Source organism: Petaurus breviceps, unplaced genomic scaffold (genome assembly GCF_028583685.1).
Source record: "Petaurus breviceps papuanus isolate PSGF00001 unplaced genomic scaffold, PetGlider_PUasm1.0 185, whole genome shotgun sequence".
Taxonomy (NCBI): Eukaryota; Metazoa; Chordata; class Mammalia; order Diprotodontia; family Petauridae; genus Petaurus; species Petaurus breviceps.
The window spans coordinates 19,200,664-19,208,443 of NW_027185797.1; the positions used below are offsets into that span (position 1 = coordinate 19,200,664).

At 38.0% G+C, this 7,780-nt stretch overlaps 1 protein-coding gene across 5 annotated transcripts in view; it reads right to left on the reverse strand.

Annotated features, from left to right (window-relative positions):
* SLC4A7 (solute carrier family 4 member 7) overlaps positions 1-7,780 on the reverse strand; it is a 133,481-nt gene that overhangs the window by 97,978 nt on the left and 27,723 nt on the right. The window lies entirely within an intron of this gene.

Genomic DNA, 7,780 nt, shown 5'->3' on the forward strand with positions numbered 1-7,780 from the left:
TGGAACTACTATGTCTGAACTAATAACCTTGTCTAAAATTAACTTCGTAAAGCTAAAGGAAAAAATGTGGATCTCAAGGGCCATATAATACCTCTAGGATTAAAATGAGCACAATTGTTTTAACAGTGTCATATACATGGTCCCAATCTTAAGAAAACTTCTAAGAAAAGCAGGGCGTTTTCGAAAAAAAAACTGCGAGTCAGATCACGGCCCTGAAAGTCAGATAAGGAGCCCCGATTTCACTCTACAAAGGGGAAGAAAGCTACTAAAAACCTCCGGCAAGGGAGTCAAGCTAAGCAGTGCTGAACAGAACAATTAAGAAAGGTTCATCTGGTCGCATGGGCAAGGCAGTCTGTATTTATTCATCTATGCTAAGAGCTGGGGACACCAAATAGACAAAGGACTCCCCTCCCACCGCCCAATGAAAGCAGTCTCTTCTCTTAAAAAGTTCTCAGTCTAACAGAGGAGACAGGAACACAACTGTGTTAATAAGGATAAGGATGTGCTTCTGGTAGAAGCCATGATTTTAGCTGGACCTTGAGGGAAGTCCAAGAGGCCAGGACACAGGCCTGGAAAACACACCATGACAGCACACAGAGGCAGGACACCAAGCGTCTTATGAGAGAACAGAAAGGAGGTCAGGGTCATGGCTCACAGAATACTTATGGGTGAGATGTAAGAAGTTTGGAAAGAGAAGGGAAGGAGACAGGTTAGGAAGGGCTTTGGAGCCAAACAGGATTTTCTATTTGATCCTCAAGGTGATGGCGTCTCAGCCTCCCACACTAATGTAAATCTGCAACTATGCTACAACTCACAGTCCCCCCCAAGCCCAAAGCAAAGACTTTGCACTAATAAAAGGAGAAATTCACATTGAAACAACTGAGAAAGGAACCTATTGCCAGCAAATTCACAGAAGTCAGAAACAGCCAAAGCTAGAAGCTCTGTTCAGAAGTCAAAATTACTAATAATACTGCTGATGGTATAAACTGGGCCAAGCAATTCTGGAAAACAAGTTGGAATTACGAGTAACCTAACCAGTCAGATCTTTTGACCCCAAGATGCTACTACTAGGAATATTATCTCCAAGGACATCAAACACAGGGGAGGCCCCATAGCTACCAAAATATTCATAGGTGTATGATTGGTGGTAACATCAAAAAAAAAAGAACTTTCTTCTATTTGCTTTGCCATTTATATTCAATGTCAATCTAATGCTATACCATCTTCTTCTGGTCTCTCAAAAGGCCACTACATGGCACAGAGGTGAAAGTACTAGACTCAAAATAAGGAAAACCTGAATTTGAATCCTACTTCAAACACTGCCTAGCTGTATGACCCTAGGCAAGTCACCTAACATTTTCCACACCAGTTTCCTGCTCTGTAAAATGGGACTGATAAAAGCATCTACCTCTCAGGATAGCTAGAAGAATCCAGTAAGATAACAAAGGAAGCATTTCTACATAAATGCTATCTACTATAGAAATGAAGAACAGGAAAAATCAGTGCCTCTACATTAGCTGCAAAAAACCACCTGCAATTATCAATCTCATCATCTATTTCAGGACTTTCCAATTTACTCTTTCATAGTCTGTCCAAATATCTTAGGTGAAAAATAATCATTTACCTATTCCCTCAATTTCTAGCAAAAACCATTCTAATTTGCAATTTTTTGTCTCATAGGAATCATATTACCCATTTAAAAGTCACCCCTACAATTCAATGTAACTAAAATGCAAAGTTTTTTCAATAGGTCACTGATTCTTCCTGAACTAATAACCAAGATAAGATGATAAACTTTCAGCTCTTGTCTTTAAGTTAGTCAACCAACTGCATTAAGAAGCAAGGCCTCCCATTAAGGGAAGCATTAAGCAGAGGCAAAATGATCACTGGTTAGATACACTGCAGAGCAGTGGTGCCAAACAAATAGAAACAGATCCCAAATGACTTAGAAAACCACAAATTAACATTATCTATGTTGCATCTTTATTCTGTTAAAAACATTTTCAAGTGACATTTTAATCTGGTTCCTAGTGACACTTTGGAATTTTGCCATCATGTACCTTGAGTCCAAGTATGTCAAACTCAACTAGAAAAGGCGCCTAAACCCTCTGGCCACATATTTTATTTTTACTTATTTTGTTCTACATGTTTGACACTCCTGCAGTAGAAATTGTACTCTTTATTTCCAAATTTCTAAGCTGTCCTGCCGATTCAACAGTGTATAATTCCTTCAGATATAGCTAAGAATGTTTAGCTTTTATTATCTCCTGATATAAAAGACAGCATGTAAAAAGTAAAAAAAAGAGAAATGCCTAGTTAGAAATTGAGGTCAACATACCTGATGGCATTACTAATTCTGTAAAGGGGTGTGTGTGTGTGTGTGTGTGTGTGTGTGTGTGTGTGTGTGTGTCTTTAAACATCACAGGCACCATCTTAGAACTATACAACCAGAATAATCAGACAATATTATGGCTTGTACAACTACCACGAAATACCAAACAAAAAATAAATACCACATAGGACTAGTTGATTTTGCTCATCATAGATACATAGCTATAATTTCAAAAAGTATACAGTTAATATGCCATGTAAGTTCTAATTTGAAAAAAGAAAACTGACAAAACACAACCCCCTTGATTTTAACTATATCATAACTCTCCAAAAGTTTTTAATTTTTCGTCCAACAATTTCATATCATTTAATTCCTATGTATACATAGGCAGGCACAAGGAGAAAGCTTTATATCAAGAAGACATAATAGTTCTATCCTCTGAAATCATACATTATCCACTTTAAGAATTAACTGTTCCTATTACTGCCCTCATCTTAGCCTATGACAAGAATAAAAAGGAAATTTAAAGATTTACATTCTTATAAAAAATATTTCCCACTTTTTACAGTGATATAGACTAATTATGTTGATTCTATTTCATACATAAAGGAGAGAATAATTATAAGTGAAGAAGTAATAATAAATTCAAAATAAATTCCCACTCATCATAAAGGACAAATTCAAAGTTGTACCTACATTTTTCCTTAATTGATAACCACAACATCTTCAAAAATCAGTTTTACAAGTTATCTTTGACTCAAACCCTTTCCACCCATATGAGATCAACTACTATCACAGCTATTAAAATCAGCTCTGCTTTATTCATATGGCCACTATCCTTCAGGCCCTCCTTTCTCTGCTACAGACTATTAATTTCCCAGTTAGTCTCCCGGAGTCTAATTTCTCTTCCTCTCAGATCCCATCTCTCACACAACTGTGAAAATAATCTTCCTAGGGGAGGCTAGGTGGAACAGTGAGTAAAGCGCCGGCCCCAGAGTCAGGAGAACCAGAGTTCGCTTCCAGCCTCAGACACTTAACACCCACACAAAAAAACTAGCCATGTAACCTTGGGCAAGTTATTTAACCCCAACTGCCCTCCAAAAGGCAAAAAAACAGAAAAGAAAAGAATCTTCCTAAGGCACACAAGTGACATCACTCCCTTGCTGAAACATCTCCATTGATCTTCCTATTGCATCTAGTCCAGGGCTCTTAACCTTTTTAGTTCATGGAGCACTTTAGTAATCTAGGGAGGCCTATGGACAACTTAGATTAATTTTAACTCACAAGTGAAGGAAATGTGAAAATTCAATTAGACATTAGCAAAAGTAAAGATGCAAATTTATTTCTCATCCAAGCTCTTGGTCCTTCTTTAATCTATGCACCCTTGGGAGTCCATGAATCAATTCCAGGTTAAGAACTGCTGATGCAAGTCCCAAACCTGGTATTTAAAGCCCTCTAGAAGACAGCTCCTACCTGTACTTCCACACCTTTCCTTCTTCATGCACTCTATGCTCCAGTCAAAGGGGTCTACTCTTGGCTCTTTGCCCAGTTTGGCCTTCCACCTCCATTTCTTCCAACAGGCTGTTCTCCCCACCCCATGCTTCCAGCCAAAGCTTAGGGTTTCCATCTCTATTCAAGGTTCAGTTCATGTCCCCTCCTAAAGGGAAGTCTTTCCTGATTCTTCCAGTTGTTGGGGTTCTCTTCCTCCTCATGTTAACTGTCTGTTTTTCAAATCTATATCCATGTTTTAGAATGTAGAAAGAAACTACTTTGTGTCTCTGAAATCCCAACACTGTATCTTTATGCCTTAGTATATAATAGATGCATAATATCAGTCAGCCTGAAATTTAAGGAAAACAAATCTCAGAAATCTCAAAAAGAGAAAACCTTCCTAAAAATCAGAAGTATTAAAAAAAATCACTTCCACTGAAATTTAAACAGAGATTCCATAACCAGTTGATGGTGGTAGTCTAGGAAATTCATGCTTCAGTTAGGGGCTAGAGCAGATGCTTGACACAAGATCCCTTCCAATTTCATGACACTAATAATTCAACAGGTATTTACTATGTGCCTACTATGAGCAAAGCGTTATGCTAGGAGCTGGGGAACATACAAGGAGCTGATGTCATCACCAGCCAAATGTGGAGGAGAGCAGTTCAGGGCTTGGCCCAGCAGTCACTCTTAGGACCATTTAGCAATACAACCTGAGCCCTCACTTTCACCTCAAAGGAGAAGTCAAGAGCCCAAACTGCAAATGTAAATGATGTCATTTCCAAGGGAAATCTTCAACCTCTTCCTTTCACCTACAGGCCTGGCCTGGGAAGGCTTCTGCAATGGGGATTCTGCCTGCCTCCCTTTCCTTCACATGCTGCTTCACTCCCCCTGGCTCAAGCCGCTCTCTGCCGGCAATATTTCATCTCCCCCAACAGATGCCTTTGGGGCAGGTGGCCCAACATGGCTACAATCCTACCTCTCCAAAGCCTCCTTCAGGTATCATTTCTGGCATGTAGGAGGCACTAAAAAAAATATTTTCTGACATCTATTTCCCCTAATTGTTAGAGTCTTCCTTGAAATTACTTCAGTTTATTAGACACGTCACTGTACACTGGCACAGTTGATTTATCCACAGCCATGTTTTTTGAGAGACAGTGGAGTAGTGGATGTAGAGCCAACCTCTGAATCAGGAAGTGCTGGGTTCAACAATGAGGTGAGCCCATGAGCCCAAGCACACCAGTAAGGACCCAACTGCTAGGGCAGGTGCAGCTTTCTTTCATAGGCATTTCTGCATCAAGAGCTCCTCATAACACTCCTCCACCAAAAAAGAAATGTTTACCCCCCTAAGAACTATGTCTTACAGCATAGAAGACACTGAACTTACATACTTCAAAGAAAAAGGAAGTTGTACACATTTAAGATTCATGGCTTCTATATGCCGCCATGGTGGGGAGGGAAGAGAGGGGGACAAAATGTGAAACTCAAGGAATCGTGGAATTGAATCGTGTAAATTAAAAGGAAACAAATTAATTAAAAAATAAATAAATATAAAAAACAAACAAAAAAAAGAGGATCCTCATATACACAAAATAATACAAAAAAAAAGATTCATGGCTTCATGTACAATTCTCTTTTTCTCTTGTATTTTATATAACTATCAAGTTATTAGGTCAGTTTAGAATAAAGAAAAAAATTTAACTACCATAACGAAGAAGTGCATTTCTACATGAGGCCTCAACCTTAAATAAAGCAGCTTTTTAAAAATTTCACAAATATAAATATAGCATTTATAAACTATAAAAATAATTTTAAATTATTCATCAAATCCTACCAAATGGGCAAAAATATACTGTATGTTGATTATCCATCAGCTTATTGTCCTATAAAGTATACATAAAAGTTGTATCAACATCACAATGTAGTGGAAAGGACATCAAACTTGGGAATTAGAAGACCTGGTCTCTTGCCCAAATCCTACTGTTCAGTGTAACCTTGGACAAGTCAAAATCTCTTTTATCTGATTTCTTCCACTAAGTTCCTTGAGGATAGACAGTGTTATTTTTATATATATATCCTCACTGCCTAACACAAGACTGGAGACACAGCAAGCACAGCACAAAAAGACATGAGAGAAATGTACAACTAGGAAATAAATATGTCAATCATGTAGTGAACTAGACAGCCTATATCCCCCACTAGTTGCAAGAAAGCAAGGACTCCCAGCATTTAATTTATGGGAAGATATGCATAAGTGATGCAGGAGGGACAGGCATAGATGGGATGCAATACCCATACTGATATTAAAACAGTACTGGGCATAGAGTCAGGGAGACTCATCTTCCCGAGTTCAAATCTGGCCTCAGACACTTCCTAGCTGTGTGACCCTGGGCAAGTCACTTCACCCTGTTTGCCTCAGTTTCCTCCTCTGTAAAATGAGCTGGAGAAGGAAATGGCCAGCCACGGCAGTATCTCTGACAAGAAGACCCCCGATGGGGTCCCAGAGAGTCAGACACGGCTGAAACAAAACAGAAGAGCACTAACACAGCTCTTTTGCAAATGCTTGATGTGCTGTCATCTCATTTGATCCTCATAACTACACAGAAAGACACTGAGACCAGGATTGTATCCAGCCAAGTACCACACGACTGATATGTGTCTGAGGCAGGATTTATGTTCAAGGCTTCTCAGGACTCCCAAGTCCCGCACTCCCACCCAGGGTACTGCTCAGCTAGACTTCAGTTCCACTGAAGAATTAAAATATAAAAATAAAGCAATATTCTTACATGGCTGAAGCACTGGACGCATGGTTATACTAAAAACATTTTATTTAAAATGAAAAAGAACAGAAGCAACGTGAGTAGAGTAAATTACTTTGTATTCCAAGTCCTATCAAAAAGAAATCTCTATGTGTCCTTAATTACAATGTAATTAATTTCTCTTTTATAAGAGAAATTTTTTCTATTTAGAAACAACACAGGAATAGTTCATGGCCTTGAATTTTAAACTGCATTACTTATTTAAGGATAAGTTCACATTTCACTCTGTTAACAGTATGTTATGGTTATTTTTAAACTTGGAACTAGATACGGTGCTTTTCTTTTTCATTCTTATAGCACTAGGCATATAAACAGAATACTAAAAATAGCTAGGAGCACTCTCCATACCTGACAGCGAACCACTTTTGTGGTTAACCTCAGGCAAGTAACCAATTGGGCAGTATGAGACTAATTAAAATAAGAAAAAAAAGCAAGGCTCTAAATAGAGTCTATGCCTTACTTTAAAAAATAAAATTCTCCTGTTATTATTTTCATCAAAACAAGTCGACTTAAGCTTAAACAAAACTCTGTGCTGTCAGCATCTTAAAGATCACAAAACTCAGTTTAACAAAATAGTTCAAGAAATCATCCAAATCATAAATTCATTTTTTGAATTACATAAAACTAGCAGATGAAGTCTACAGTCAGAAAAAACTGAACTTTGGGGCCACATGGCTTGGCAAAGACCAAATTATCATAAAACCTAAAATCTTAGGATTATCTTTTCTGTAACATTTTGGGCAAAGAAATAAGAACAATTGTCATCTAAGTTGTAATTATTCATTACTAATTTTACAAGCTAATAAAGATGCTACAAACAGTGTTCACTAGATAAAAGATTTATTCATTTTTCTGGAGATTACTTATACAGCCAAGGACACAAAGCATGATACTATCCTGGGTCAGTACTGGTAGCCCTGGCTTTTTCTTCACTTTTTACTACTAAACATTCAAAGATACTTTTTTTTTATTTTAATTTTGTTTATAACATTCATTTCCACAAGATTCTGAGTTACAAATTCTCCCCGTCTTTCCCCTGCCCACCACCCCAAAACAGCGATCCCACTGAATACCCCCTCCCCCAATCTGCTCTCTCCTATATCAAAGATATGTTTAGGAAAGAGAAGGGAAAAAAAAA